Source organism: Lichenostomus cassidix, chromosome 2, assembly GCF_008360975.1.
Source record: "Lichenostomus cassidix isolate B80296 chromosome 2, HeHo_3.0, whole genome shotgun sequence".
Taxonomy (NCBI): domain Eukaryota; kingdom Metazoa; phylum Chordata; class Aves; order Passeriformes; family Meliphagidae; genus Lichenostomus; species Lichenostomus cassidix.
In genome coordinates, this window is record NC_139482.1 from 22,533,624 (window position 1) to 22,556,489 (window position 22,866).

General features: G+C 40.5%; 1 protein-coding gene across 4 annotated transcripts in view; it reads left to right on the forward strand.

Annotated features, from left to right (window-relative positions):
• The window catches only part of CDK14 (cyclin dependent kinase 14), a 516,637-nt gene that overhangs the window by 295,236 nt on the left and 198,535 nt on the right, over positions 1 to 22,866 (forward strand). For 3 of the 4 annotated variants that reach the window (XM_085050689.1, XM_085050692.1, XM_085050691.1), the window contains one exon: positions 13,410 to 17,649. The exons of the other annotated variant lie outside the window; for it this stretch is intronic. The gene's annotated coding sequence lies outside the window, so the exon portion shown is untranslated. Of the gene's footprint in view, positions 1 to 13,409; positions 17,650 to 22,866 lie in introns of those variants that run through there. 4 annotated transcript variants of the gene reach the window in all.

Sequence of the window (22,866 nt, forward strand, 5' to 3'; positions counted from 1 at the left end):
AGCCCTTTCAAAGCACAAAGAATGTATCTCTCTGAGTTTACAGTACTGTTATTGTCAGTTATTACTTGATGGAATAAAATGTTTGAGGAAGGAGAGTTACAGGCTGTTGACATGCCTTTAAACTATTTATTATAATTTCTAGAATTTCCAGTGCCTTTTTGATCACTTTTTTTTCTTTTTTCTTTTTTCTTTTTTTTTTTAATACTTTGGACACTCTCTACTGCTATATATTACTTCAGATAGCTTTGTTTTGGGGATAGTGAAGGGGAGCAGAGAAATCTTGCTGTTAGGAGTATATAATCCTTTTCTGTGCAATGTGAAAAATGGGAAGACCTTATTCCTGTTAATCCTTGTTATCACAGCCTGTGCATGGTAACAACCCTGGTCTAACATAGTTTGACAAAGGTGGACAAAACATGATGCATTATGATGCAATATCATAATGAAGCCATTAAGAACCCCCAAGCACTTACAATGAGGAGATGAGTTGGACCTTGGAAGATGGGAGTTGGTGCACAGGTCTGCCTCCCCACCTGTGCTTGTCTCTGCTCATGCTGCAGTGGGGGCTTCTTGTGCATGATATCACTGTTGTCATCTTCCTGCTGTTAATTCAGCAAGGATGGGTTGAGAGAAGTGTCAGTTAAGGGGCAAATATGTCCCAGTCAATGATCAAAAAACAGCACTTTTGAAAAGGAGTGTATTTATCACCAAATGGCTGCAAAATTTGAACATAATGCACCAGTGAGGTGGTTAGATGGTATCACTATAAATATATCAAACTAAAGGCCTGCGTTTTGCAAGGATTTATTTCTGTGATGAACCCAGTTTTAGAAGTCCCTGCTGGGGGTGAGAGATGTGATCAATGCTCAGGCTTCAGTGGCAGCGTCTTTGTTACTGTCTATGCAGAGACCTGAGCACATCACTTAGGCACAAAGAGGCAGCTTAGTTCTTTGTTCATTCTTTATACGAGCTAGTTACTCATTTCTTCATACATAACTGCTATCATTCTTCATAGCTAAACTATATTTTATTTCTGGATGAAATTAGGAGGCTTTTTGGAAGGGTCTAATAATCAGACGCCTGCATTTTAAGGTGAAAAGTGCTAATGAGATACAGAAAGTCACACTATCTGTTTGTAGAGAGCAATTCAGTGTTCTGGTGCATCTATTTCACCTCCTTTTGATATTTAAACCCAGAGCATGACGGTTACACAGGAGCTGGGTATCATACTGTATAATTGTTATCTGTCCATCTGTTCTGCTCCTTCTTTCTCTCCTTTCCTGTAACACTTTTCAGCCTCATATCTTCGGTATTTTTCATAGATACAATTTACACTTTGCACAACTCAGAACAAACACAAGCTAATCAGGTGGACTGAGCTTCAGTTGCCCCAAACAAATGAGGACTTACTGTAGTTCTGTGCTGTTCAGTAATGCTAGAGAAGTTTCACTTTGAAAAAAGCCATCGCAAATGAATTTATGTGCCCACCCAGATTTATTTTAATTAAAATCATCCATGAGTCTTGGCTGTTGCTTTGACTACTAAGTACTTACAAATAAGCTTAATAGACATGTTTGTTTTTTCCGCAGCTGTAAAAATATATATTCTGCTACATGATTGGGTTTTTATCTGATTTATTTAAATAGAGCTAAGTAAAGATGCAGTTTATAGGGAAGGTTAAAGGGTCAAAATCCTATTTAATTAACTTATACCCACTTGGGAAGCAGCCAAGGTAAAAGAATGCAGTGAAAGTAAGCTTCAAATAATATGAAATCTTTGAAAAGGACTAACCACCTTTGGTGAAAGGCTTTCCTGTTCTTAACCTTGTGTCATTTAAACTATTTAAATGAGCTATGCAAAACCTTACATTTATAATGGAGCTTCAAAAAAAAAAAAAAAGATTAAGTATTTCTTGCAGTTACAAGAAAAGCAATGCTTATAGCACTTTTGAAAGAAAAGTCTTCAGTACTCCATCTTACCATGATCCCTGTCTTTGCATACCACAAAAGGCACAGTATGTTGCACCTGATTTGACATCTACTGTTTCTGCCACAAGCCTCTCAAGTGTGTGAAACTGCTTTTTAAAAACATTTAAGTCTTTTAAAAAACAGAAAGGAAGGGGGAAGCCCCTCTAATATCTGAAGGAGGTCTGATTTTCAAAGAGTGTAGATCCTACTTGGTTTCTAAAAGCTGTGTCTATGAGAAGAAGAAATCATGCTGGATTTCCCAAACCATGCATAATATTTGAACATAGTAGTCATACATGTGGAAAAGGTTCTTACCCCTACCAGAGTGGGAACTCTGAGAAATAAAATTACTGAGCCACTTTGTGATCTCTTTATGTACTAGATAGTATATCTTCATTGCTTTAGAGATGCTCTGTAGAGGTGCTAATTCTGGAACATTTTTTCCATTTAATACCACTGAGATTGAACTGGGGAAATATTTCTGCTTCAGTGCTCCATATGGTTTTGTACATAGAAATAGAACTGGCAGGGAAGAAAGCAGCTGGCCTGAAGCTGCCAGTAACTATTTCTAATGTCACATATTTTCAGCAAAAATCCCAAGTGGGAGCTGGATAGGTGAAAGGACGACATAGCAGTATTCAGCAAGTATCAGCACACCCTCTAGGGAATGAGCATGGAGACAAGCAATATCTCAAAAAGACACCCTTGCATTTCCTAAACTGGGAGTTTTTTTCTCCTGTGTTCCATTCTAGTCTTAAGAACTCTCAGGCTGGGAAACAATTCAGCTTGAAAATGTCAACTGCAAAGACTTCCTGATATCTCTGTCAATAAACACCATTGTATGGCATTCATGGTATGGGTGGATATACAGATTAAGACTTTAGGACATAATCATATTTGAAAATATATTCCAAAATTTAAATACATCTATTACTTAAACTTGCCATTAATATAATAGGCTGTAATCGTGGGGAAGATCCTTCTGCTTCAGCATGTGAGGTCTGTTTTCTGTCTAATTTATATGTGTTTAAGGGTTGCCATGCTGTCCTAAAAAATGTATTTTAATTGACATAACCACTTTGCCATGATGTTCAGTCTCTCAAAAGCCACAACAGCAAACAGAATGTACAACCAGATGGTGTTTAGCTAGAAGGATCTTTGCTATCCAGAGTCCAGCTGCAATGATATCTGTTCTGTCAAGATAAAACAAAGGCACTCATAACTCCACATTCCAGATTAAAAATTCCTTCCTGGTTAGAAAAGTATTTTCTAGGAAAAACACTAATGGAAATAAAAATGCAGGTGAGAAGTTGGTTTTTGTTGGGGTTTTTTTGTTTGTTTGTTGGGTTTTTTTTTTAGTTTACCCATCTCTGCTTCTTCTTCCTTCTGCACCTGAACACTCACTCTCTCTTCTCAAAGAAAAAAAAAAGGAAATAACTTAATTCCAAACTGCCTGTAGGTACGTGCAGGCTACTAGAATGATTTTGGTCATGATAAACATTCACACTTTGTTTTCTTAATGCTTAGCATTTATCTGTGGGGTCTGAGGTAGTTTATAGTGTTGTGATCCCTTGCAGAGGTATCTTTAAATTCCAAAGAATCTTTGTTAGAGCAAAATGGTCCACACCCATCTCAAGACTATCCCACAGCTACTCTGCACTGATTACACCAGCAGCATAAAATTTGTTCCAAGACCACTTAGCTTTCAAGAAGTAACTTGACTAATATTAACAATCATATGTATACAAAATGCCCTATTTTTAAGTACCTGTGGATGCTTTAATTTTTGCACGAGGCAGTGCTTAACTTTTGGGAGGACGTGAATACTAATGAGTCATCTGGCAGGCATTTAGTCTTTCATATGTCATTTTGTCCAGCAGACTTTGCTTTGGGGATAAAACCAATGACAGGGAAAAGCAGGAATAAATTTCTGATTATTTTGTCTGAAGATAGGTACTTCTTGTTGTATTAGATGTGGAGGAGTGGAAGGAGGTGGTCAAGCACATAATCTCATATGGGTTTTGAGTTAGTCAGCTGTTGTGTTTCAGATAAAATTGATTTAAAAATATGCTTAGGTTTGAGTTGATAAATAGCACTGTTATTAACAGTAACCATCATTCCTGACACTGGCAGTCAATAAGTTTCATTCATGGTATTTGCAGGGCACAGTTGATCAGCTCTCCCTGAACTCTAGGCTTGTATTCTTCATTCAAAGCTAGACAGTGACCTGTATTAGATGCTTTTCTATCCCATCTGAATTCTCTGAACTCTGGTTAACTATGACTGGAAGCTTCATAAACCGTTAAACATCTCCTTGATATGTTGGCAGGCCAACATATTTTTACTGCTAAAATAAATTAGAACCAACCAAAAAAATTCAAAGAACTTCCAGTCAGAGGCATGGGCTCCCAGCCATCTCTTGTTTGCTGCTCCCTTGAAACATGTACAGGAGATTATCCTTATTAGGCTATTTTACGGGTATTCCCAGATCTTTTGAGTATGGTTTTCTTCCTTTTTAATTAGTAGGTCATTATGTGACAACTTCTGTCTGCTCCCCTAAGTGGCTGGCTAAGGCAGATTTCACAGTGTTTCTGGATACCTGAAAATAATTAGCCATTTGTGAGTCGGGAGGTGGCTTCAGATGTTAGAATGTGAAGCTTTGTTCTTAGTAATGCACCAGGGAATGCTGCTGCTGAAAAATAAGAATGTTATTCCATCATTTTGTCTTTGCAGACAAAAACAATGTGATAAGTTTCTGTCTAGCTCTATCCAGGCAGCCTTCTTGCTCCCTCACCAGTTTTGAATCCCATTAGCTGTGATGTTGCAGGCATTTGGAAGTTTGGTGCAAACTGAATCACTGCGAAATTCTACATAAAAAAGTCACTTCTGATATTTTTAGTGATCCAGTGTACAGGGAGTTCCGCAGAAAATTTTACAAGTGACAGGGGCACAAGTTGCAAGGCAGGAGCAAGGCATGAGGTTTGCATCAGTGGGAATTTCTTAAGCTGGCTCTGCCACAAAGGTAACACATAGTACAATGGTACCACAGCTCAGCTCACTTGCACCTAGTTGCTTGTAGTTGAATCTCCCCTCCCTTGACTGTTTAGCTCTGCAAGAGTTTACCAATGAGAAGATGTGTTAGCAGCACTTCTGAAGCTCCTTTATTCCAGAGATGGGTTCAAACCAGTAACAAACCTGTTAACCAGGGCATTAATGCCTTTATATCATCTTCCAACAGGTATTTCCTTTTCTGAGTTCTGTTAAATACAACTGCAACAGATAAGCTTTTCTTTTTTTTCCCTTTCAGATATTTTAATTAAGCTATCTACAAATTTTGTTCAGACATAGCATTTACTTACATATTTGAGAGATGAGACCTGGTGCTACCAGAGATAAGGATCCCATTGTGAGAAAAACACTGGCAAAAACTGTAGGTTTAGGTTCTCTCATTATAGATCCAGAGGGACAGCATTTCTCTAATTCACATTTAGTCAGTTCCTCTTTGGCAGGCTTTTTTGCAAGTTAACAGGGTGAGAAGCATAGCGATTTAGACATGTTAATCAGACAGAAAAAAGGTTATAGGAAGTTGTAGGGATTTGGCTATTTGTCAGGTTTGAGAAGTATATTCTTGCAAACATTTCTGTTCTTCATGTGTTTCAAAACCCTCAATTTGCATTTTTGTTTTTAATAAGGTTTCCATGGCTTTGCTTGCAAACTATATTAAGCTCAGTAACACTGCTATTTTTGTAGTATCTTCATCTGAAGTACTAGTTTTCCCAGAGCTCACTCACAGAGGACTGTGCTTTATTCTCAAAAACTAGAAGACATGTAGTAGATTCAGTCCTGGCCATTTTTCATGTGAAGCCTTATTCAAATGGTAATTGTGAAAGGCTTTGTGGACTTTGTTCTCAACTCAAAGAATAAACTTCAGCTGTGGGCAGCTAGGGTAGGAAAGAATTTTTGCTGAAAGACTTCTATAAAACTAATTTGGAAGTTACCACAGCCACTCAAAAGTTAAAAGTATACCTACAAATCAACTGTGAAACCAATCACATTATCAAATAACACTGGAAATTAATACTGTGAATGAAATATATTACAGTGAAGATCAGGCTTTGTATTCCTTTTCTTCTCCTCACGAGACATACTATGAAGGAATTCATTATAATATTTTGTAGAGACCTGTGTGCAAAGTAGGCACAGTTGCTTTGCAATTATTGATATGCATATATGCTACTTAGCAACTGATGTATAATTTAAGTTGGCTCTTCAGAGTCAGCTTTCCACACTGGACTATTGGGGGCACATTTACAGAGTCTTCAGTGATGCAGGACTTTCATTTTGAAATCTTACTGTGCATAAAGGTACAATTTGGAAAACTCACAGTCCAAGTAAAGATTTCAAGTATTACCAAATGTTGCAGCTGTTTGAATATTGTATTTTTTATAAATATAACCATATTTATATAATTTGAACTATTGGTGGATCCAGCTAAAACTGGGCACTAATTTTGGAAGACACTCTAAACCCAGAGGCTGGGACATAAACCAGAGCCCTTGCTACAAAACAGGTTGCAGTGGGATGGAATTACTTGCCTACAGTCATATTCAGCAGCAAAACCAAAATCTTGATTTCTGTTTTCCAGCTCCATATCCACAGTGCCATTAACATCTCACCTTTCAAAGGTTATATCACTTATTTAAAGTATACTCATAAAATAACTTAGTTTATAATTGTATTACTATTCTGATTTTTTATTTTCTTACTAGTTTACAGTCCATATCTAGCACTCACTTCTTTTAGGGTCATCTCTTGGCACCCACCCTAAAACTGCAGTCAACTCCCACACACAAATCTCTTTATTTGGAGTTGCAGGGCTCTGCCCAGAGGCAAAGTCAATCTGTGAAAAATTCTTAACACAGCAATATGTCCATAAGAATCTGTACTATGATTTATATATTACCACCGTGGAGAAGAAAATACAGCAATTTTCATAACTTTAGACAGAGTCTGGGAATACCCATGTGTATAAGAATACCAATGCAGTAACTCAGACACAAGAGAAAAAGCAGAAAAAATTATTCAGTAAATCTTTTGTTACTTATTTGACAAATATGGTTTACTGCTACATACTGATGGCAGTTATTATTATGTGTAAGTATCCTGCATAGTGCTCCATCTGTAAAAGAGTAGTAGCCAACAATTGCCAAGAAAATCTAGAGGTGTCATTTGAACATTAAATGATATTAAATTGCTAAAGAAATATAAAATGAATTGGTAAAGATGTGGCCTGCATGAGGGGAGAAAGGTGAGGATATTCTCTCTTCATTGAGTTATGCCCCATCCTAGGAATAAGACTGGAAGTCACATTTATAGTGTGTTTTGCAAATGAGATTACACCTGATATTTTGGCCACACACGTAACTTGCATATTTTGCTAGGGCTTCTTTACCTCTTTAGTTACAGGGGTGCAGGATCCTGAGCTCACACTATAAACTGACCTTGTCAACACAAGCTTTGACAGAAACTGAAATTAAACTGTAATAATTAAGCTTTGTAATAAGTTGCTTTGTAGACACATGACAAGGAAGAAGATACTTGGCTTCAGTGCTACCTTAGAAGTGATGCAAATCCACTATCTTCCTATGTGTTACAGGGCTTTTGAGTTTAAGAATCACTAACCAGCCTATAGTTGAAAATATTTTCTTCAAACCCAGTTTATATTAAAAAAAAAAAAATTCACAGTTTTTCTAGTGTATCTGTTTTTGGGGGTTTTTTAATACATTTTTAATGACAGCCTTAAGTCTTGCCTCTCCTGTGTATTTTGGGGCATGGATAACTAGATAAAACTAAAGCCCAGCAGAAAGCAATTTAAGTAACCTCATATTTAGCCTTAGTGAACAGTATTCCTCAGGAAACCACAAACAAGGTATAGTCCATCGAAGAAGAGCTTCCAACAAAGCTAGGCTGTATACTGAAATAATCTTTGAACTAGCACCTGTGAAGATACACAGAGCAACTTTATAGGCATCATTCTACTGAGCCTTGTCCATGGGGTAATTCTGAGCCTGAGCTAACAACTCTGCAAATCATTTATTTTTCATATATAAGAACAAATGTATTTCTTTCAAATTTCACAGAAGTAAAACTTCCATGTGAAGGAAGGCACACTATACAGTGTAACAATTGCATATTTTAAAGCATATATTTATAGAAATGTCTTTATGTAGCCACCCTTTCCACACACATTCAGACTCATACATACACATTATTTGGATGTTTGCATTTGTGCACATATATTATAGACATAGATATGAAATAAAACATGTGTGCGTGTATATGTATATATATATATATATTTTTGAAGGGAGAAAAGGATTTATGGCAGCTGGCCAGATTTAATTTGTCTGCTTGTATTTAGCACTTTAGGGCTTATATACTCAGTTTGCTCAAAAGAGTGAAGAAGTACTCCTTGCTTATGCCTCAAATCAGAAATGCATGAAGTGCAGCTGCAGAGATAATACATTCTCCCCAAAGGCTTTGGCTGAGCAAATTAGGTGTCAATGGGGTGCCTGCGCAGGCAGTACTCTCTCTAATTAGTCTCTTGAGCCTAGTTGGTGGCAGGTATAAGATGATCTAATCAATTGGTCTGTGTCTGATGGTACGTGTAAAAATCCTAGCAGGCAGAGCTGTCTCCCACAGGTCACTCACCTGCACAGCAGGAACGCTCATTTTCATTTTTCATCTCTTCCATCACATGATGCTGACAGTTGGTTTTAAGGAAATTGAATCCAAAAAATATCTAGTTCATAGGGCATGTAGGTCAAAATAAAGTTGCATTATGGGTATTGGTGATCCAATTAATTAATATTTATAGCAACAAGTTGCATGTAGATATTATCTGAGTGCAAATAGTATTGCTAATGTTTGGTTGGCTTTTTAAAATGACTTCTCTAACAAAGGTAGGAATAAAAGGTGTGGGGAAAAATCACCTGTTAATACTGTACTTTTTTTCAGAGAGGATGAACAGTATCTGTGGTGTCTGCATATGTGGTAGAGGGAGAAGCAGAAAGAGTATTATTGCTGATGATCTTAAATACCTCCATATTTCAGCTCATAAAGAATACAGTTATCTCCAGTTGTCAGCTCACATTTTTATTTTAAAACTGGAATACTCTTATAATAATGCTAAATCAGCTGCCACATAAATAGACCTGCACTCTGAGTGTGCTTTGAATGCTAAAGACTCTGCGGGAGCACAGCTCCACCCGATGTGATAATTTATACAAAAATTAAAAGTACCTAGAGAAGGATGCTGATGCTGCCAAAAAGAGCATGTATTGAACTGGCATTTTACAGGGAAGGACATTATTTTGCTAATTAAAATAAAGAAAAATGTTTGGGATTTAATCACCCTCCTCTGCCTCATGTCTTGAGAGCATGATTAATGTTTAAATTACAAGCTTTGGTATCCCTTTCTAGAACCATTGTTACATCAACAGCTACTCCACTCTGAAGTTGGTGTCTGCTGTTCCTAAGGTGGATTAACACTCCATCCCATTTGGGTCTGGGACAAACAGAATGTATGCAGCAGCAGATTTCTCTAGGTAACAAACATAGAAATGAGTCGCTTCATGTAGATTACTTATTTCAACTACATCATTAACTTGCTTGTAGAAAGCTATTAGGTTTAGTAGAGATGTCAACAAAACCAGAAGTACCAGGAACTGTGGTGAAAAAAGTTCATTTTTAAGGCAGTCTGTTATGTTTCAGGGTTTGTTTTTGTTGTTTTGTTTGTTTGGGGTTTGTTGTTTGGTTTTGTTTTTAAGGAGATATGAAAGAACCCTATTTTGCTCTTGGGAAATCACAAGTTGTAAATATTCCATTTAACAATTTGCAATTTTATAAGCAAAGCTGTGACCAGAGGCCATAAACAAAATCTGCAAACTCACCAGGCAAAACTTTGATTTGTATGATGAGGGAAATGTAAAAATTCTAAGGAAGGATATTTCTAAAATATATCTTTAAAAATGCAAACATGGAATACTAAGCCATCTGGGAACTGAACGGCAGCACTGTGTGGAGGGCTCTGCCTCGGGTCTTTGTTGTGTGAACAACTGATGTTTCAGTTCAAGAGCCACGCTGAAGAAACAATGCTTTTTTAATAAAAAGATTGGTTCACACCAGTCTAAAATGTTCTGGGTTTTTTATTGCAGATTTTCTGCTGTGGATAAAGAGATGCTCTCCTCTTTTTCCAGTTTAGGAGAGGTGGCTATTTGATGTCTCATCTTAAATAAAAATAAATGTGAAGAGAAAGTGCACAGTGATTACAGCGCTCCTCTGACAAGTGGCATATCTGTGTTCAGTTTTTTCCTCTTCCCCAGCATAGAAGAAAGCTGGCACTCCACAAGGGCTCTCTGAGGCAGGGGAAGGGATTGCACCTGTTGACTCCACTTTTGAATTGACAATAAACATTCAGACAATTAGGGATTCAAATGCAAACATTTTCTATTCCTAACCACCATGCTTGTTGTGTCATGTAAGGATTTCATACACAGGGGAAACACCTTGGCTGCCAGAGCTGAGGGCTCAGCCTCAGAATGCCCTGCCCATTCAGGCACTGGTGCAAGCAGTGGGTCTGTCATGCAGGCTGAATTCCCAAAATTGGCAGGCTGTGCATTTCAACATGCCTGCAGAGAGACTGAGACCACCATACTGTTCCCTGGTTCCAGTTGTACTGTGTCTTCCAGCTTTGCTCAGCCGGAACCATTGGTGAAATGTGGCATAAAACCATGTTCTTTTCCAATGATCTAATCCAAATCTTGAGCCTGTGTAGAAGGTGGGGGTGATGTTGCCCACCATACTTTTACACAGGCTGAAAGCTTCACAGGAAACCAGTTGTAGACTTGGCATGATAGGATCCAGCAAAGCTGGAGCTGGTGGAATTGTGATCATAAAACTGTCAGCTGCCCTATACTGAGCCACAGCAGGAAACCTGTAAACTCTGCTACCCTTTCTTAGTCTTCACCTTTGTACCTGTGGTCTGCATTGGTGCTGGCAGTAGCTGCCAGTGTATAGAGACTTTTTTTTTCCCCATGTGTTAAATGGTAACAGCTCTCAGTTTATTAATTTCTAAAGAATTTCTTTATGTTCTAGGGCTTGATTCTGGAAGTGCTAAGCTTCCAATGATGGTATTCCCTGTTTCACAAGCTCAGACCCTACCCTGGAGAATATGTCATCAGCTTTGCCTACAGAGCCAAACTTGAAACCAGAAAATGTAGTATTGTTACTGGAAAATTGTAGCATAATCCTAGGAGAAGTGTGATGCTTATCTCCTTTAGAAATTGTCTGGAGGTCTTCTGATACAAAGGGAAAGTTCTGTGTAATTCATTTAATTGCAGCTATTCTCAAGTCTGAGCAATTTGATAAATACTGGAAAAGCATCCATCCAGAGACTTTTCTATCCCTATAATTTTGTTACCTGTCTCAGATGTCCCTGCTGCTTATGCCAGTCTTTGGAACTCCAGTAATTTGGGCATAGCCTTAAATCAGGCCAGCTATTCTGGATCTGGGCAGATGTGGCTTCCAAATTGCAAGCCTGCCTTCCACAGCTGTAATGTGGGTGGCAGTGGGGGCACCTGCAATCTCAGCATTGGAAGGACCTTTGAGAATTTAGTTGCTTCTTTCTAAGAAGGAGCTCCCAAAAGGACATCCTTAAAAATTGCTTTTGAAGGAAGGGAAATCTGGAATTTGGGGAATATTATCAGCGGTGTTTAGTCACTGAGCAGTCGTCAATCTCTGCATGTTCGGAACACTTCTTTTTAAGTTTTTGAAAGTAAACTAAATGCATCAACTCAAATGTATTCCTTGAAACAAGATTTATTGGCATTTCAGCCAAGCTTCTAGACCCTGGGGAAAATGGGACTTTCATGTGGAATAGATAGTCCACACAAACTCTAGACACATTTAGGAAACAACCCAAGAAGGACTCTAGAGGTGGTAGACCAAGCTCCAAGAGGGCCCAGGATGCTTAAGAACAGGCTTTTGTTAATCCAGTTCAGGTATCCTGCTGCTTAAAGAACAGAAGAAGAGCTGTCAAGAATCATGACAGGAACCCTGGAAATTATGGAACTTAAGATATTGCGTAGACATTGGGGTGCTTTGTTGAAAGCCACAATTAAAATGTTATGCTTGAAACTGCAGTTCAAAACTGATGCCTTGTTTTGCTCCTGCTTTTGAAATGAGAGCTAGACTAGATTCACTGGCACCTGCATCCAGTTTGATTTAAATAGTTTTAGAACATGCTAATACAAACCAGTTCCATGCTCAATGAATATTTAATCATTCTTTTTTTTAAGTGATGAAATTCCTTCACATCTGACTGTCTTCCTGCAACTGCATTTTAAAAATGTATCACGTCTGTAGTTCTAGTCTTGGAGAACTTAACAAATATATTTTCAGAATTTCTCAGAAAGTCTCACTTTATTAGTTGGCATAGAATTTTAACTGGACATTTGTTAAGAGTTAAATATGTTAATTATAAAATCATTTTAGTGTCTTCAGTCCATCCAGTTCATCTATCCTTCATTCAGCCTTCACGTGGCTCTTCTTGTAGTTATTGGATGCTTTGTTTTGGTGTCCCACATTCTCAGCCTCCCTTCTGTTTTGTGCAAACCTCAAAAACATCAGGATACCTTCTTGCAAGTCCAGCCATTGCTCTGAGCTTCTACATCAGTAGAGTGAAAGACAACATAAGTGAAGCTATTGATAGTGTTTATTTTTGTATTTGAAAAGAGAGTTTTTAGTTATCTGCCTAGTAATAGAAATACACTCAAATAGAAGTGGATACAATTAAACACAGCACACCAAGAAGCTCCATAACCTGGTTATGTTTCCAGAAATGTTTGTGATTTTACCCAGGGTACCTCAAACAACTCTTGGGAAGGAAACCTGAGGAGACCTTTTCAGAAACTAGTTGCAAGCATTGTTGGGGAGGAGATCACTAGGGAGAAAGGGGGCAAAAAGAAAAGGGGGCAAAAAAAGCTTGTAAACTCCAGAAGCTCTGCCAGCATTTTTAGCAACCTTCCTTTGCATTCAGGGGGTGTGACCCCCTTTAGAAGATGACTGTGTGTTTATGGCTGTTTATAATTTCCATGGAGAATGTTAGTGCTAATGGCACCTCTGAAGATTAGCTCTTGGGGCAGAGACGCATGAATATGGATTAATATATATCACTTAGGCGACCACCCTGAAAACATTGGTGTTTTAAGTTCTTTTTCCTGAGGTACCAGTTCTAAACATGCTTTGGAAGTCTGCCCTTCACTCTGAGCTTGTGTCTTCATAACTGGCTTTGGACTAACCTATCTTTTACCACGTAAAAAAAGCAAACATTTTAAAATGCAATTTATGAAGCTTATTATAATTTATATTGTTTCCTTACAGGATTAAATTTACCAGGTTGGAGGAGGGAAACAAAAACCTAATGAGGAGGCCGACACCAGGAAGGAACCACGGCCTGTTTCCTTTCTTTCTCTATGGTGGATTTCATTCAAAAGAAAATTGAAGCTGGCAAGACCCTGTTTTTCCCTGCAATTTATTTAAAACCTTGCACGCATTTGGATACCTTGTGATTTCAGAGAACTATGTGAAGATTAAGCTTTTGCTTACTGATACATGGCATGTACTCTTTCAGTCTTTTGTGTTTGATTTTGTTTGATTTTCCACTGCAGCGCTGCATCTTTGTAAGGATTTTATGCTTTCACCAGCAATGTCTTAAATTCTTTCAGACAACACATTTGGTGTTCACACTCCTTCAGTAACAACTGTACAAAAAGAGCCAACAGTGGCATAAAGGACTGTGTGTTTTCTTTGAGGGCTGTGCATAGTTTGCAACCACTGGGAAAACTATTTCTTCCCAGGGCAAGCCCAACTTGTCTGATCAGCTGACAATTACAGCACCTTGCCACTCTTCCTCAAGTGTTGTTGGGTTGTTTCTTTTTTCATTATCCCCTCAGACCATTCATATCCATTTAAAAACATGGCAATAATTGCATGTTTACTTCAGTACTCTAAATTTGGTTACACTGTTTAGGCTATGTAGCATGCCAGTTTTCAAAATAGGCCTGTGAGAAGGACAAAGCAAAAATTATGAGATGTATGCAGCTGACAGATATACAGTGAATTCTTTATGGTTTTATTCCCTTCAAGAATTTATCTTTCTTTTATGGGTCTTGGCTAACATCTCTATGTTTTTCCTCACACTAGTTACCTTTTGGAATATTTTCTTGAAAACAGTGATGATGAAACTGTTCTGTTTAATTCAAGGCAGATACTGAGGTACAGAAAAACTTCTGTTGAACGAGCCATTAAATCTAGCTCTGTTACTTTGCCACGTACAAAGCAAGGTGGAGAATTCTTCCCATCCCAGACTGTTTGCTGTTCCACACCAAAGCACCTTTCGAGTTATTTTCCATAGGTATTCTGAGCTGATTGGAAGGCACTACATGATCCTTAGTCTTTAGATAGGTTTTCTGAATGAATCATTCAAATGCAAACTTTGCAAGAAACTAAGTTGTGTGTGTGATTTTAGAAAAGGAAGCCCCTGCTACATTTTCGCTGGGGAGAGCATTGTGTTCAGGGGTGTGAAAAAAACTGCCCCGACTGTTTACAATGCTTTGCATTCAGAGGGGTCAGGGTATGGTGCAAAAATCACTGTTGAGTTATAGTCCTTCTTGGACAGAAACACTTGCTAGGCAATATTATTCTACACATAAATTTGACATCCTTTGCTTGCTGGATGCATTGAATTACATTTTAAGGAAGTGTGGTAATGCTTTGGTTAGCTTTCAGTGTTTAAAAGGAGGGGAAAAGGATTTGTGCTACTGCCATCTTATTAAACTCCAGCAGTGTTTAATAAGAAAAAGACACCCAATAAGGCAAATCCTTGAATGCACAAGTAGCTACAAAGGTCTCTTAATGAACTAGGACAGGAGTCTACACTTTCAAAGAACTGAACCATAGAAATATTCTCAATATTTGCACAGCCATTAAAAGACAATTTTCCCCAATGACATCTCTGTTTGAGGATCTGATAAAAGCCATCTGAAAGCCACTTTCAGTCACAATCCTATTTAGAACTTAGTACAGTTTTCTCCTGCATTTACAGGGGGAAAAGTGACCACTGAACTTTTGAATTTATCACACACTGAAACTGCCTTAGACGTGGTTTGTTTGGGTTTCATGTTTCTTTTTTTTTGTAAGAGAAAAGTCTTTTATACATTATCTTTGCTACTTAAATTGTGTGCAGTTTGATGATTAAAATTAGCTATTTTTAGAAAAAAAAAACTTGCTGCAAAATCTGAAGAATTTTTGAAAATGTAACAGAGATTTTGATTAGGAATATAAGGGTAGTTTCATAGATGCTTCTACTTGACAGCTTAAATTTGAAGGCAAGCAATTACACTGCTCATCTAACCATCTGAAGGTTTAATATAGAGAATAATTCCCCAACTGTTCCCACAAGCCTAGCACATTACTATCCATAGTGACTCACATACAGTGTTTGCTTAAGGTACATATATGTGTGTGTGTGTGTGTGTGTGAACACGTGTGTGTGTGAGATTATCTTCTATGCCCCATTCCCACTTTCAAGCAACCACTGAAATAAAGTAGGTCCAAAAATCTTGCAACTCAATTAATTGCCTGAAGGTAAGTTCATTAATGTCTAGGTTTCTAAATAGCAACTTAATCTTCAGCAGTAATGAGGTTATCTCAGCTACTGATCATTAAGGAGTGACCAGGGTCTCTTGCTTCTGCACCTACTTTCCGGGCACCCCGACTGCCTGTGGTGACTTGGTTTGCTGCTCTCCCATGGAGGCTCAGGGCCCTGGGGACGTTCTCCTGCCACTGAGGTGACCTAGGCTCAGCAGGATGGTGCTTTTGACATGTGCACTGCAAATTAATCTCCTGGAATATCAGATCTGCTGGGAAATATCAAGGGTGTTTTTAGAAAGTAGAAGCTCCTTTGGCCAGGGAACTAAGAGTTTACAACACAGCCTTATTTCCCTCTTCTCCCTTCCAGCAGAGTCCTTACCTGCATGGTTAGCCCAACTGACACCCATCAGTTAGGACCCCCAGACAGCTGCCTACCTCTCCAGCTGTTTTCACCACAGCTCTTCTCAGTGTTGCAGAATAGACTCTTTAAACCCCATCAATGTTCTTGAGACAGCTTCAGCAAAGATCAGTAGTGTTACTCTCTTTTCCTTTCAACCTTCCCAAGTAAGTTCCCCAAAGAATCTTCAGAGAGTCAGCAAGTAGCCCGGCCTTCCTGATGTGCTGTGGATGCCTGGAACATGATGTTTCACATTGTCAACACTCAAAAGTTGGCTTCAGTGACCAATAGTCTCTGGGCACAGTCCTGGAGAAACTGTGGGACTTGCTCAGAGTCAGTAGCCAGCAGCAGAATAACTTGCATTTTCCTACCACTTGGCTGAGACCCAGTACATCTTTCCTGGTGATAGTTGAGAGGATGTGGCTTTGCTGCAAGATGGGAGAGCAGACACAGGGCAGCAGATATAGCAGGCAGATAAAAGGGGGAGGACATGTTCTGACTCTGTATGGGATCTAATATTAAGTGAACGGGGAAGGGAAGATGGTGATAGAGATGGTCTGCATGATACAGAGAGTCCTTACAAGTTCAAGTTCACAGAACCTGACTTTACAAGTCAGCCAGCTGGAGATGGCTCAGTCCTCTCTCCTGCTGGGTTTAGAGCAGCTCTAATCCACACCCAGCAGGCACCACCCCAGAAAGGACACTCCAATAGTTCTGACATTACATTACTGTATGGTGTCCTGGATCAGTTGGGTCCTTTTAATTCTCACTCTTATTTTTAATCAGAACCATGGCTTAGGACGAGTCATCAGTACAACAGTGAAAATTCAATCTGCAGTAGACAGAGGCACAGGGGGTTTTGCTTTCTCTTTGGTGTGAAGGGGTTCTGCACTTCAAACTCCTGGGAAGAAAAAGTAAGATAAATAAATAAATACCCTGTGGGTTGGTGGGTGACGTACACCCCTGTGTCAGTGCACGCAACCAAATGTGTAGTCAATGCTCTGATATGCTCACATACAAAATATTCATCTGTGAATATTACTGGGTTTGTAATCATTGTTATATAAAAGGTTTAGGCTGTACAGACTGGGGAGCAAAATGCAGATACCCCATATAAACAGAATTAGGTTGCATTACTGAGCATAACAATACTCTCCCCTACCAGCATTTAGGTGGAGTGACTGTATGTTACTGCCTTGCATTTTTCACATAAGCAAAAAATCTGAAAGTAAAGGATGCACTAATAATTCCCATCCCCCAAAATACATTTCAATGGTGCTGCATACAAAATTCCTGCTTGCCAGCTTCCATGCGGATTTTTGTATGGTGCACTAAGAGGTGTTCTTTTTTTAACAAATAAAAAAGGGGAGGGCTGGTACATGAAAACAATGTTAATGTAATTAAATATATATATACTTCAGAAGAACAGCATAGTAAGCAGTACAGTAAAATAAATGTCGCATTATTTGTTACACCTTGTAATTTGTCTGTATTATGAAAGATGTAATGGTTTGTCAGCTGTAACTGTTGTTTTCTTGTAACATCATATTGAATAAAGTGTAGCAGAATCTCTCTTCTCCTTTGTATATGTGATCTAGACCTAACCCAAGGAATAAAGGCTTTCTTTTCCTTTTTGTTCTCCAAAAACCGAACAGGGAAATAGTTGTAAACAAGAGATTTTTAAGGAATGAAAAGTACTTGGAAGCAGGCAGGCACTAGACAGTAATGACCTGAAAAGATTAGGCACTGATTCAGTCAAACATGAGCTTCACCAAAACTACAAGACAGTGCTGACTACACAGAGCAAGATTCTTCGCATTTCTGTCTGTAAGTTAATTATTCGGTGTCTCTGTTTTGTTATATATGTGACAAGAGACCTCTTTACAGTACACTGGAACTTAACTGAAGTAGTGGAAAAGCCAGTATTCTGAAAAAAACCAAAATAAATCAACAGGTCTGATTTAAATGTATCATCATATGGAGGAAGAAGTCTGTTTTATTGCAACTTCTCTTGAAATAGAAAACTGCAAATTCTGGTAGAAAATCAAGCAAAACATACAATATGCATTTTTCACAACTTTGATGTGGAAGTGCAATTTATCCGTGTTCATACTTGATCATTTATTTCAATCAGTGAGCGTGTACTGCCTTGATTCTTTGTCGGTTTTTCTGTGCATTCATACCATTAGATATGTAGGTGCTTGCCCACACTATATATTATCAATATGTGCGTTCAGGATTTTCTCCTCCTTTCCATTGCTTCTAGCTTTTTTGGTACCAACATTTTGCTAGGACTTATTTTTAGACAATGAATGCTAAATCAATGCAGCTTGCACAGACCTCGTTAGAGTATTTGCGTGAAATGTCAGAATATGCTGTTTTAGCAAACACAAGACTCTATAGGAGTCATTTTGATCTGGGAAGGGGGATGGCTGGAGAGCAAGTGCTCGTACTGTGTAGGCTGATGGGGCAGCAGCACTAACCTAGAATATGGATAATGGAGGAGCTAGATTATAGTCTTGGCTCCAGCTGATTAGAACTATTTGAAGATAAAAGGGTCTTCCTTTGAGCTAGCACAATATAAGGCTGAATGTGGGCCTTCAGTGTCTCAGGTTTCATCTGGTAGAAAAATGTTCTGGCCCAGTTCTGATTAGAGCACTTTCAGGAGAAGAATCCTCATTTTTCAATCTAGAAAGTTGCTGCAGAATGACATCATCTGCACCCAGAGGGCATTGCACAAAAACAAACTAAGAAAACACATGCATGCTCATCTATTTATATTTTTCCCCCAGTTCCCACTGGCTAGGGCAGGTTTAGGAAGGTGTTGCCTTTTTATAGTCTAGATGAATAATTTGTATTCCTGACTCACTACCTGTATGGCAACTTTAACCTACAAATCCCTCAGATACAAATGAGGACCAAGAATTATTACCTAAAAAGGTTTGTATGTTTGAACACAGGATACCAGGAAGCATGTTCAGAGTCAGCCTTTAATTATGTAGTATAATCCTTAAAGCCGTCTCCTGACCCCCTTGGCTGCACTCCTAGCCTGTTTAGCCCCAAGGTTTTCTTCCTAAACTAGCCTGGCTGCTACAGCAAAGCAAGAGATGCATTTAGCTAGAATAGCAGCCACCCCTCCCCCGAGAAAAGAAAAACCAGAGGGAAGGTGTTGGAGCAACCCTGTGCCACTGGGTTAACACATACAGCTTCTCAATAATGCCTCTCCTTGTAAACCTCTGCAAAGTAAACCCTACAGCAGCGGAAGCGCTTGCTGCTACCAGTGGGGGGTGGTGTTATGGACATTAGATTTGAGAGGCTTATATAGCACATGGGCGAGGATAAAGGGATACAAATCAGAGAGAAAAAAAAAAAAACAACTGAAGAGATTTAAAAAAAATATCCAGGGCCAAGTATTTACTGTTCATTTCCCTTGCGAGTGGTGTTATATATTGTCTGCAGTGAGTCATGCTGAGAGCGAGCCAGGCACAATAATAGCTGAGAGCAGTCCTGCAGCCCCTTCGTTATTGCTTCTGCTGGCTGATACTGAGTTGGGCAAAAGAAAGTGATTCCAGAAATATTCCTTTTTTTCCCCTTTTCTCTTGTTTCCCAAAGGGCCCAGTAGTGATTGCTGGGGCTGTACTACCTTGAAAGAACTGCTAAATTAAAATCAAACATTTTAAAATTAATTTTTCAAGGACCCATATGGTGATTCACATAAAAGACGTAACAGTTCTAAGCGCTATACCAGATACTGCAGTGCTGTATATCCCAGTAAAGTCTTCATGCCTAAGAAGATTTATTATATCATAGAAACATTTCAACCTCACCTTTCAACTGGAATCAGGATTATGGTCACAAGGGTAGATGTTAATTTTACAATCCAGCTAATTATAAATTTGTCCCCAGCTTTCACCTGAGGAGCTCAGAGATATTTGTGCATCAAAGAAATGCGCATCCACAGCCCTGGAATATATCACGCAGATGCAAAGATACGTATTTTCGTTAAAGAAAAAAAACCTACCCCAAAACCCAAGGCACAGATTCAGTTTTTTTATTTTCAAAACTTTGCATGGGCAAAAACACCCAAGAGAGTATTTCACTTGGTCTTTGGTGATTCAAAATACTTTATTAGAACAGTTTCTCACAACAACAAAGTGTAATTTCTGTGTTCAAAACAAGTCATGTTTCACAGTACAGAGAGCTCCAAAGACATGCCAGAGTGTTGTGCTCTAACAGGACTGTGAAGAGTTGTTCATTGACCAAATGCCCAGCATCATGTCAGTGTGGAGAAGGAGAAATTGCATGTACCATCATTTGCTGGGAAATACTATAAACATGAACTGCCACTTGGCTGCATCAGGAGACACAACTTCCAGAGATCATTTCAGATATTCTTCTATAATTTCAATTTTTTTTCCACAACACACAATATACAGAGCAAAGGAGAAATGAGTTTCTGCACGGCAGGCTGTACTCTACAGCAATCCCAACAAGGAGTATTTTGGAACACAACTGCCTTCTTGGTGGGGATGTGAATCAAGCTACACTTCTGATTTCACATATCCACAAGGCTCTCTCCAGAAATGCCTGTTTGCATCAGGGCAACATACATGTTTTCACTACTGGCTTTTCAGCTTGCACTCACGCACGTGGAGTGACTAATTTGGAATAGCAGGAACCTGTAATTTTGGCAGCGGCTCCTTCAGTGGCCAGAGGTATCCTACTCTTCTGCCAGTCCAGAGACAGCAGCAAGTGAGCTCTGTTTGGCAGAATAAGGATTTGCTGCTCCATAGCTTCAGCAGCTCTTCCAAGCTCTTCTGTTCTTCTTGCATACACCTGTTGGTGCAGCAGGAGTGGAGACAGAGGAAGCAGGAGAGAGGGCATGAGACAGATGCATGTGTGGCCTGGGGGCAAGGTCATGAATCTGGCAGTGGTTAGGACATGGTCACAGGCAAGCTCCAGCATTTTAGAAAATTCCCTCTTTTCAGAAATTTCCCAAATGTTCTCCCTACTGCTAGCTGGGCCTTTCTTTTATGACCCACACATGAGAAAGGGACATTTGGATATCCTTTCCCCAAGCACCTGCAGTTTAGATTTAGCACAGCCAATTGATCAAAGGAAAGGGGAGAATCTCAGAGGGTTTCGGATGAGCCCTTACAAGTCCCTAAATATGAGGAAGTGTACTATACATTCACCACCTGTAATAACACAGAGCTATGAACACCCAGGTGTGTTTCTGCAGCGTTAGCCAGCAGGGCTCCCTATGACAGCATTGCCGAAGTAAACAATACCCAGTTTTTGGGAGAGGATGCTTGTGACACACCCCAGTTTGGCAGCAGTGCCAGATGGGCTGAAGGAGTCACCAGTTAAAGCAGGGAAAGAAAGGAGCTGGGGCCCGGGAATAACATCAGCTCTTACCGAAGGCGTGATGACACAGGGGAGCTAAAGCAGCTTTGCTCCCAGCTCCTTGTCTGAAAAACACCAAACCATCGGTGGCTCACTCGGTGGGATCTCCCAGCCCCTTCCCCCCACGGGGCCGTGTTAGCTCTACGGGAACTTCATGGTGAGAAACCGCAGCACCCTTCCAAACACTGGGCCCGGTGATTCCCGCACCTGCAACTCAGGATGCTGAGCTGCTTTGCACCGAAATGTTTTGACTGCAGGAATCTGTCTGGCAGGAGGGAGTGCCAGGAAGGAACAAGGAGCACATTCAGGTGCGCTGGCTGTGCTGACACCAGTGAGATGCCCGGTTTGAGCAGACAGGCTTCGTTCCCCACAGGGGCCGCGGACACGACGGCTCCCGGGGCATGGGGAGGAGGGCCGCTGGGAGGGCAGGGCCACAGCCCGGGGCGCCGTTCGCGGGCAGTCCCACGGAGGGTGCAGCTCCGTCCCGCCGGTGCCCGACTCCGCCGTCGTGCCGGGACCGCCCGCGCAGGGCGGGAAGGGCTGGGAGCCGAGCCGGGAAGGGCCGGGCTGGGTCTGCGCCCGCTGGGAAACGGGGAGCTCTGGCGCCAACGTGAGGGAAGAACAGCTCCGGAGTGCTAAATGCCGAGCTGGGCAGAGTGCGGCCGCCCCTGGGTTTGGCGCGGCGGAGCAGCCGTGCTGCTGGGAGAGGCGAGATCGGGGAGGGTCTCGCTCAGATTTTCCGCAGGTTGCAGGAAATGCCGCTGTGAATATGGGGATTCTCCTCCCGTCTCTCAGTCACGGCTTCAGGCTGTCGGGCAGAGTGGGTGCGGGGTGCTGGGACACGCCAGGCCCCTCGCTCCCCTCACGGCTTCCACAGCCTGGCCCTCAGCGCTGCTCCGGCCAGCCGGCATCCCGCCGGCCCTGAGGGACCCCAGCCCCAACCTCGCCTCTTTCCCACAGCCATCCAAACGCTGTCACCTGCAGGGCTTCACAGAATCATAAAATGCCTGGGTTGGAAAGTGTCTTAATCCCCTGGCTGTGGGCAGGGACACCTTCCACTAGACCAGGTGGCTCAAAGCCCCGTCCAGCCTGGCCTTGAACACTTCCAGGACTGGAGCAGCCACAACTTCTCCGGGCAGCCGGTCCCACCATCTTAGCACATCTGGAGGCGCTTTGCTGCATCCATCATTTCATGTGCAACACCTTCAGTCTTGTTTGCTGTATTGCCTCGGATCCCTAATCTGCCTTAAAATAGATCCATGCAGCAGCTGGTGCAGCAACCGGGCTTTGGGCTGGTGTGTGAATACCTGAAGATGGAATTGGAGTTTGCCATCACTAGAACACAGTATCAAACTCATACTTGCCCCCGATGCTGATCTTTTA